Below are 10,714 nucleotides of genomic sequence, written 5' to 3'. Positions count from 1 at the left end.
TTCCGGCAGACACAAGTCTGCAGAGGTTCAAAGACCTGCTGGTGAGAAAAATGTCAAGTCAAGCGGAACATGACCCGTCAACATCTCCTCCTTCACATTCTCCCGCAACTGGGGGTGCGAGGAAAAGGCTAAGAATGCCGAGCCCACCCGCTGGCGGTGATGCAGGGCAGTCTGGAGCGAGTGCTGACATCTGGTCCGTACTGAAGGGCCTGCCAACGATTACTGACATGTCATCTACTGTCACTGCATATGATTCTCTCACCATTGAAAGAATGGTGGAGGATTATATGAGTGACCGCATCCAAGTAGGCACGTCAGACAGTCCGTACGTATACTGGCAGGAAAAAGAGGCAATTTGGAGGCCCTTGCACAAACTGGCTTTATTCTACCTAAGTTGCCCTTCCTCCAGTGTGTACTCCGAAAGAGTGTTTAGTGCAGCCGCTCACCTTGTCAGCAATCAGCGTACGAGGTTACTTCTAGAAAATGTGGAGAAGATGATGTTCATCAAAATGAATTATAATCAATTCCTCCATGGAGACATTCACCAGCAATTGCCTCCAGAAAGTACACAGGGATCTGAGATGGTGGATTCCAGTGGGGACGAATTAATAATCTGTGAGGAGGGGGATGTACACAGTGAAAGGGGTGAAGAATCGGAGGATGATGATGAGGTGGACATCTTGCCTCTGTAGAGACAGTTTGTGCAAGGAGAGAATGATTGCTTCTTTTTTGGTGGGGGCCCAAACCAACAAGTCATTTCAGTCACAGTCGTGTGGCAGACCCTGTCGCTGAAATGATGGGTTCGTTAAAGTGTGCATGTCCTGTTTATACAACATAAGGGTGGGTGGGAGGGCCCAAGGACAATTCCATCTAGCACCTCTTTTTTCTTTCATTTTTCTTTGCATCATGTGCTGTTTGGGGACAATTTTTTGGAAGTGCCATCCTGTCTGACACTGCAGTGCCACTCCTAGATGGGCCAGGTGTTTGTGTCGGCCACTTGTGTCGCTTAGCTTAGTCACACAGTGACCTTGGTGCGCCTCTTTTTCTTCTTTGCATCATGTGCTGTTTGGGGACTATTTTTTTGAAGTGCCATCCTGCCTGACACTACAGTGCCACTCCTAGATGGGCCAGGTGTTTGTGTCGGCCACTTGTGTCGCTTAGCTTAGCCATCCAGCGACCTCGGTACAAATTTTAGGACTAAAAATAATATTGTGAGGTGTGAGGTGTTCTGAATAGACTGGAAATGAGTGGAAATTATGCTTATTGAGGTTAATAATACTATGGGATCAAAATGACCCCCAAATTCTATGATTTAAGCTGTTTTTGAGGGTTTTTTGAAAAAAAAACACCCGAATCCAAAACACTCCCGAATCCGACAAAAAAATTTCGGTGAGGTTTTGCCAAAATGCGTCCGAATCCAAAACACGGCCGCGCAACCGAATCCAAAACACAAAACCCGAAAAATGTCCGGTGCACATCACTAAGTATAATGTAACATATGTATAATGTATAATTCAAGAGCACTAGGGTAGAGTCTGGAACCTGATTGCTAGAGGAGGAGGTGGGACCACAGGCAGTGTGGCCCACCTGTTCCCCCATGGGTCGGTACAAGCCTGATTCTACTTATCATTTATCCATACCTCCCAACATGACCCTCTCCAGGAGGGACACAATGCTCTACTTCTGGACTTTTCCCTTTCTCTGTGATTGCCGGCACCTGTGTTGAACAGGTTAATGGAAAAGAAAGGTGTTTCAGCACAGGTGATTGCAATCACAAATTAAGAGGGAAGTCCAGAAGCAGAGCATTGTTTCCCTCCTGGAGAGGGTCATGTTGGGAGGTATGATTTATCTAGCATTTTCTGGAGAATAACACTGTAGCTAGAATCTAGGAGGTCATTCCGAGTTGTTCGCTCGCAAGGCGATTTTAGCAGAGTTGCTCACGCTAAGCCGCCGCCTACTGGGAGTGAATCTTAGCATCTTAAAATTGCGAACGAAGTAATCGCAATATTGCGATTACACACCTCGTAGCAGTTTCTGAGTAGCTTCAGACTTACTCGGCATCTGCGATCAGTTCAGTGCTTGTCGTTCCTGGTTTGACGTCACAAACACTCCCAGCGTTCGCCCAGACACTCCTCCGTTTCTCCGGCCACTCCTGCGTTTTTTCCGGAAACGGTAGCGTTTTTCCCACACGCCCATAAAACGGCCTGTTTCCGCCCAGTAACACCCATTTCCTGTCAATCACACTACGATCGCCTGAGCGAAGAAAAAGCCGTGAGTAAAAATCCAAACTTCATAGCAAATTTACTTGGCGCAGTCGCAGTGCGGACATTGCGCATGCGCACTAAGCGGAAAATCGCTGCGATGCGATGAAATTTACAGAGCGAACAACTCGGAATGAGGGCCCTAGTAAATATACCTTTAACTGTCATTCTTCAAGCTGTGTGGCAGATGGACTAAAACTTGGAAAGTGATAAAGTGGAGAGGGATAAAGTAACAACCAATCAGCTCCTAACTGCTGAGTTACAGGCTGTTTGAAAAATAACAGTAAGGCATACTTGCCTACCTGACCCTCTCCATATGGGAGAAAATGCTCTGTTCCTGGACTTTCCTTGTTATGTATGATTGCCATCACCTGTGGTGACACACCTTTCTTATCAATTACCTATACTGTATTGTTTATAACATATCAGGTGCTGTCTATCTGATTGATCACGGCGAGAAGGAGACATGATAGTACGTCTCCTGAATGGGAGATCACGTGACCACCGAACCGCGCTGCCATTGGCCTCTCTAGCCGTTATAGTATCTCCGTGCAGGGCAATCGGGTTTGCCCTGACGAAGCTAAAGTGAAACGTGCACGTGGGCGTTTCAGAGCGGCGTTAGCACGCCGGCTCATTAACTATGTGTCCGCATTAACAAATGTGTGTGTGTGTAATGCCTAATACAATTCTGTGAAAACGATGTACAATATATGGAATATGCTCACAGTTAGGGACTAGGAAGGGACCGATGCTCACTGCAATAGGTTATATCAATTTAGATCAGTTTAAACTGTGGGATCTGTATGCATAAAATGAGATAGAGTTTCAATCTCAGTATACTAGCACCAGCACATCTGATCTAATCAAGTTAGCTTACCATGCAGATACAATCTACTGGTATATGCTGTTAACCTTAATTAATGCAATACATGGATATACTTTATTGCAGGCTATGTTAAATCTGTACAATAAACGCACATAGGAACATAGCTTATTCTTATTTAGACAGCAAAAGGTGGAGCAGTATCCTTTAAAAGCAAATGCAACTACTCCTTGTAGGGTTGCATATGTAATTAATTGATATAGCAGATTATCCCTGATAAGGGAAATAGAATCTTACAGCTCCAGTTGTAACTGGTGCAACTATTATAATAACAGCACAAAAGTAATGGATTGTTGCAACCTGTAAGAAAAATTATATGAGATATATACAAATTAGCCCCTTTTTTCGTATTAAATAAGTACGCAATTTCAGTATATTCATACCAGTATACCTGATTTAATTAAGCAAGCTTATTATGCAGTCATAACTGACTGGTACATGCTGTTTATTTCAATCAGCATAGCACATAAGCATATTTTAATGCAGGTGGCGGCAACTTTGTGTAATAAACACACATAGATATACAGCTTATCTCTATCTATATAACAATAAGCTCATATGGTGGAGCAGTATCTTTTAAAAGCAAACATAGGCCCTCATTCCGAGTTGTTCGCTCGGTATTTTTCATCGCATCGCAGTGAAAATCCGCTTAGTACGCATGCGCAATGTTCGCACTGCGACTGCGCCAAGTAACTTTACTATGAAGATAGTATTTTTACTCACGGCTTTTTCTTCGCTCCGGCGATCGTAATGTGATTGACAGGAAATGGGTGTTACTGGGCGGAAACACGGCGTTTCAGGGGCGTGTGGCTGAAAACGCTACCGTTTCCGGAAAAAACGCAGGAGTGGCCGGAGAAACGGTGGGAGTGCCTGGGCGAACGCTGGGTGTGTTTGTGACGTCAAACCAGGAACGACAAGCACTGAAATGATCGCACAGGCAGAGTAAGTCTGGAGCTACTCAGAAACTGCTAAGTAGTTAGTAATCGCAATATTGCGAATACATCGGTCGCAATTTTAAGAAGCTAAGATTCACTCCCAGTAGGCGGCGGCTTAGCGTGTGTAACTCTGCTAAATTCGCCTTGCGACCGATCAACTCGGAATGAGGGCCATAGTTATTTCCTGCAGGTTTGTTCCTGTAAAGAATGGACACAGCAATTCATTCTTAAACATGGGAAATAGAAACCAACAGCTCCAATTGTAACTGTTGCAATGTTTATAATAACACCATAAATATTATGGATTGTTGCATAGAGGAGTTACATATAAGAGATACAAATGAGCTATTTTGCTGCATTAACCCAGCATAGTATTCAGGCTGTGGATATCTAGTGTAATCAACACAAATTGTAGACAGTTTCCATCTATTTAATCCAAATGCATATGGCATAGCTGCAATTTTGATATATAGTTGCCCCCTGCAAGATAGTCTGCATGATAAACAAATAGAGGAGTGTATATATGATTGATTAAGAGTAAGTAGATACACATAGTGAGAATTTACATATGAATGAATGCTGTCTATTTAAATCAGCACAAGATATAGATACACTCCGATGATATGTAAAATTGATCAATGAGAGCTCATAGGGTGGAACTGTATCCTTAAAGAGTGAATACTATTATCCCCTGCAGGATACAATGGCCCTCATTCCGAGTTGATCGGTCGCAAGGCGAATTTAGCAGAGTTACACACGCTAAGCCGCCGCCTACTGGGAGTGAATCTTAGCTTCTTAAAATTGCGACCGATGTATTCGCAATATTGCGATTACTAACTACTTAGCAGTTTCAGAGTAGCTCCAGACTTACTCGGCATCTGCGATCAGTTCAGTGCTTGTCGTTCCTGGTTGACGTCACAAACACACCCAGCGTTCGCCCAGGCACTCCCACCGTTTCCCCGGCCACTCCTGCGTTTTTTCCGGAAACGGTAGCGTTTTCAGCAACACGCCCCTGAAACGCCGTGTTTCCGCCCAGTAACACCCATTTCCTGTCAATCACATTACGATCGCCGGAGCGAAGAAAAAGCCGTGAGTAAAAATACTATCTTCATAGTAAAGTTACTTGGCGCAGTCGCAGTGCGAACATTGCGCATGCGTACTAAGCGGATTTTCACTGCGATGCGATGAAAAATACCGAGCGAACCACTCGGAATGAGGGCCAATATGTAATAAAATGGATGCAGTATTTCATTTTCAAAGAAGGTCATAGAACCCCTTAGCTCCAGGTGTAACTGTTGCAGTGTTGCAGGATAGATTCAGTCTGGTTCGGTCCCATGTACATGTGCAGAATTGTATATATATTGAACAAATATCCAATCGCAATATGATTATCGATTACAATATTATATTTGTTCATGATTTGATTTAATAGAGGCATCCCAATAAATTGAGGATTGATTTAAATAACCGATATTGTACGGTTATCTTCAGATTATTGTGGTACATACTTAAGAATTACAAATTATATTAATACAATAAGGACCCACAAGAGGATTTGATAATTTAATTTATTTTATTACACTTAGTTCTCATTACATGTAGTGTATGTGATTGCTGTCTTATTATTTTTCACGTTCTCAGGCATTTTTAATCATATGGAATTAAAAGTTATATTTTAAATACACACACTCTTCTCTTGAAAGTGCGCCAACAAAGAGACAATCCTTTTCCTTTCAGTACTTCTCTTCCAATTTATTGTCTATGGCGGCACCCCCACACTATATCATGAATTGACTCATAATATGAAAATTGGGGCTTTTTTGCTATCTTATTACTAAACATTATTAATTCTATATAAGTCCAGTGCAGAGGATTACACCCTTTTCCCCTTTCCCTGAATCTACAATTACCTATCTCACCACAGGTGATGGCAATCATACATTACCAGGAAAGACCAGGAACAGGGCATTTTCTCCCTCATGGAGAGGGTCAGGTAGGAAAGTATGCAGTAAGGAGTTGAATGGTTTGTACTTTATCTATCTCCACTTTATCACTCCCCAAGGCTTAGTACATCTACCCCACAGCCTGTAACATGGGAGCCGATTGGTTGACACTTTATCTCTCTCCAAGGCTTAGTACATCTCCCTCATGGTCTAAATTCTGCAACATACACCTGTGCACATGCAATCACTCAGTATGTGACTGGCTCAGGATATCTGTGTACAGTATAATCACCAGGATCCAGTTATGTATATTCATCAGTAACCAGGATATCAGTGTTATCACATGATGGTTTCATGTGATAATATAAATACTGATTGTTTCATGAGCTGTCATGGGAATGCAGGTGACAGTGTGATCATCTCCTAAAATAGAATAAATTATCATAATATTAATTTTTAATATTCATTGTAAATATTATATTTAAATGTTGTCAAATATTTAAGTAAATAAAATTATTTCTAGGGCAAACAAGATATCTTTAAAAAAAATTGTGCTGTCTCCTCCCAGTATACATCTAGGCATGCACTGTTCATTTCAAGGCGCTGTGTCCATAGCTCATATTCTTATGTTATAACTACTATCCTATTTTCAGAATTCTTCTTATCACCACATTGTGATTAATTCTAATTAATAATATTAATAATAATTAGAAATTAACTATATTTAAATTGAATTAATATAACTAACCTTCTGCATGTCACAGATATGTCTGAGGAACAGAAGAACTTAATCCTAATTTGAAAATCATTTTTAACAGATGATTAGCAAACCTTCTCTATGTCAAAGATATCTTTGAGAAACAGAAGAACTTGATTCTACAATAATTGTAAAATACTTTTAACAGATGATTACAGAATTTAAAAATATATTGTTAACTGCCAGTGTTTGCTGCCCACTGCTGTCACATATACCCCTTTCACATCGCACTAAAAACCCGGTATCGACACGGCATATTGCCGTGTCGAAACGGGTCCGTGTGCGATGTGAAAGGTCCTTTGGTGAATCAGCGTGTCGTCTGACCCGGTAATTCAACCCGGTAAAAAAGAAGGGTTAAACCCGGGTTGATTACCGGGTCAGGCGCAGTGTGAATGGGAGCCGTTCCGATGCTACACGGCTCCCATTCACAGTATAGGCAGACACAGGCGTGCGCAGAGACTGACTGGCGGGTGCCGCTCCGGACTTCCCCCCCTCCACGGCATTATAGTGTTCTCTCACCTCCCCTGTCCTGGATATAAACTGCTCACCTGGGCGGCCCAGGTGAGCGGACCAGGTGAGCAGTCTCCACCCGCCTCCACCCCCGCCCCTGCTGCTGCTGCGCCCTCCGCTGCTATGGCAACCGACCCGGTATATTGCTGGGTCGGAAAGCCAGCAACGGAGCGCAAATGCCGGATCCCACCCGGTAAGTACACGTTTTTCTTACCGGGTAGGATACGGCATTTGCGATGTGAAAGCAGCATTAGCTAAGTCATCCAGTTACTGTACCTCGGTGCAACCTTTTTACCTGAACTGGATAAAAACAATGGGGGTAATTCCAAGTTGATCGCAGCAGGAAATTTTTTAGCAGTTGGGCAAAACCATGTGCACTGCAGGGGGGGCAGATGTAACATGTGCAGAGAGAGTTAGATTTGGGTGTGGTGAGTTCAATCTGCAATCTAAATTGCAGTGTAAAAATAAAGCAGCCAGTATTTACCCTGCACAGAAACAAAATAATCCACCCAAATCTAACTCTCTCTGCACATGTTACATCTGCCCCACCTGCACTGCACATGGTTTTGCCCAACTGCTACAAAATTTCCTGCTGCGATCAACTTGGAATTACCCCCAATATTGTGAGGTGTGAGGTGTTCCAAATAGACTGGAGATTAGTGGAAATGAATGTTGTTGAGGTTAATAATACTGTAGGAACAAAACACCTCCAAATTCTGTTATTTTAGCTGTTTTTATGAATTTTAAAAAATATATATTCAAAACCAAAACCGCAAGGGTGGTTTTGGCAAAACCAATAAGATCCAAAACATGACGTAGATCCAGATCCAAAACCAAAACACAAAACACAAAAAAAATATCCCGGCGCTCATCTCTAATATAAACATATTGGGGGTAATTCTAAGTTGATCGCAGCAGGATTTTTGATAGCAACTGGGCAAAACCATGTGCACTGCAGGGGAGGCAGATATAACATGTGCAGAGAGAGTTAGATTTGGGTGTGGTGTGTTCAATCTGCAATCTAAATTGCAGTGTAAAAATAAAGCAGCCAGTATTTACCCTGCACAGAAACAAAATAACCCACCCAAATCTAACTCTCTCTGCACATGTTATATCTGCCTCCCCTGCAGTGCACATGGTTTTGCCCAACTGCTAACAAAAATCCTGCTGCAATCAACTCAGAATTACCCCCATTGGGCCTAATTCAGAGTTGATCGCAGCAGCAAATTTGTTAGCAGTTGGGCAAAACCATGTGCACTGCAGGGGAGGCAGATATAACATGTGCAGAGAGAGTTAGATTTGGGTGGGTTGTGTTCAAACTGAAATCTAATTTGCAGTGTAAAAATAAAGCAGCCAGTATTTACCCTGCACAGCAACAATACAACCCACCCAAATCTAACTCTCTCTGCACATGTTACATCTGACCCCCCTGCTGTGCATATGGTTTTGCCCAACTGCTAACAAATTTGCTGCTGCGATCAACTCTGAACTACCCCTATCGTTATCTCTTTAATGTAAATGTACAGGATAAGACATCTGCTTTGTAGACTTTATATTGTATCCGGCTCAGCTGAATCCTAGTTTGTTTTTTTCAAGAACAACACTTTTTTTTTTTTATCATTTATATGTTACATTTAGAATGAGCTTTGGGTGTGAACTGCACAAACAGAGAGAAAAAGAAACAAAGGTTCTGCAAACTCGTCACGGTGTGAAAGATATTGTCATGATTCTATCCAAACTAAATCTCCCTCTGTTAGATGTATTTGTCATAGTGCACATAGATTGCTCAGAAAACAGTTGGCCTAGGGCCCGATTCAGACCTGATCACTGTTTTGCGAATTTGCAAGCTGGCCGAATATTGATCAACTGCGCATGCGTATGGATTGTAGTGCGCATGCGTGAGGCCAAACTGCGTAGAATCCAGCAAAAAAATGTATCACTAGGTGTGCGCAAATAGATTGACAGTATTCGGGCATTTGGGGGTGGTAACTTTCCATTTTCTGGGAGTGTTAGTAAAAACACAGGCGTTCCCGAGCGTTTTCAGGAAGGGTGTGTGACGTCATCTCTGGCCCAATCAACCTGTTTGTATTGCACTGTAGGAGAAGGTCCTGAACTATGCACAGACTGGAAAAATCTTTTTATGGTGAGTTGAGAGATCTGTCGGGATCCTGGTAGTTGAATGCCAACACTGGAATCCTTACAGCCATCAGAACACCGATGCCAGAATCCCATCACGGTCAGGAGACTGATGTTAGAATCCTGATTGATGGCTTCCCAACTGTAAGTATAGCTGGCTGGTTTGGGTTAGGGCTGGGGGGAAGTTAGGTTTAGGCACCACCCAGGGGGGGGGGGTTAGGGTTAGGCTGTGGGTAGGAGGGTCTGGGCTAAGCCCCATCTGGGGATTTAGGTTTAGGCACTAAGGGGGAGGGATAGGTTTAGGCTGTGGGAAAGGGGGGGTTAGGTTTAGGTACCACCGGGGGAAGGTCAGGCACTAAGGGGGAGGTTAGGATTAGGGTGTGGAAAGGGAGGGTTAGGGGTTATGGGAGGGGGGAACGTTTTACCTCCCCCTTTCATGATTTACACAATCAGGATTCTGGCATCGTTATACTGACCACCGGCATCCCGTCAGCTAGGATATCATACTGAGTCCATTTACACTGTACTTTATCTACAATAATCCTGCAGTCTATTCACTGCATTGTACACTATTTGTAATAAAATGATATTTCTCTCTTCCCCACCTCTTTGCCTATGTATTTACACCCACACACAAACACACCCACACACACCCATACCCACACACACCCATACCCACACACACACACACACACACACACACACACACACATGCAGACTCACATCCAAACCTGTTATATATCTCTCATACAGTATGTGCAGCACACACACACACACACACAATCCTCTACACACACAATTATCTAATTGTTTTTCAGATAGATTGTATTCCCCAATTTATCAATAATCTTGGATTAGTCAGAGTACATGAATAAAACACTTCTGCCTTATAATGGGGTAAATTTACCATTTTCCAGAGTTCACCTTCTTCCCTCTCTCCCTCCTCCCTCCCCCCTTCCCCCTTCCCCCACTCAGCTTCACCATAGAGTTGCTTGGAGGATCTGAACCCACAAACTTTCTGGAAAGGGCATCAGTATTGATGTGCTGTTTCCCTGGACGTTGCTGAACCTCAAATTTGAATGGCTGCAAGGCCAAAAACCAGCCGGTCACACGAGCATTCACTTCTTTGTTCCTGTGCATCCACTGTAAAGATGCATGATCCGTAATTAGTAAGTACTCCCACCCCAACAAATAATATTTTAATCTATTGCCCATTTGATTGCCAAGCACTTCTGTTCTGCTGAGTACTTGCGTTTCCTGGGCAGTAATTTCAGGTTAAGGTAGAGGAT

This window comes from Pseudophryne corroboree, chromosome 10, assembly GCF_028390025.1.
Source record: "Pseudophryne corroboree isolate aPseCor3 chromosome 10, aPseCor3.hap2, whole genome shotgun sequence".
Lineage (NCBI taxonomy): Eukaryota > Metazoa > Chordata > Amphibia > Anura > Myobatrachidae > Pseudophryne > Pseudophryne corroboree.
The sequence above is the reverse complement of the archived record's forward strand: the minus strand, read 5'-3'. Positions refer to the sequence as shown.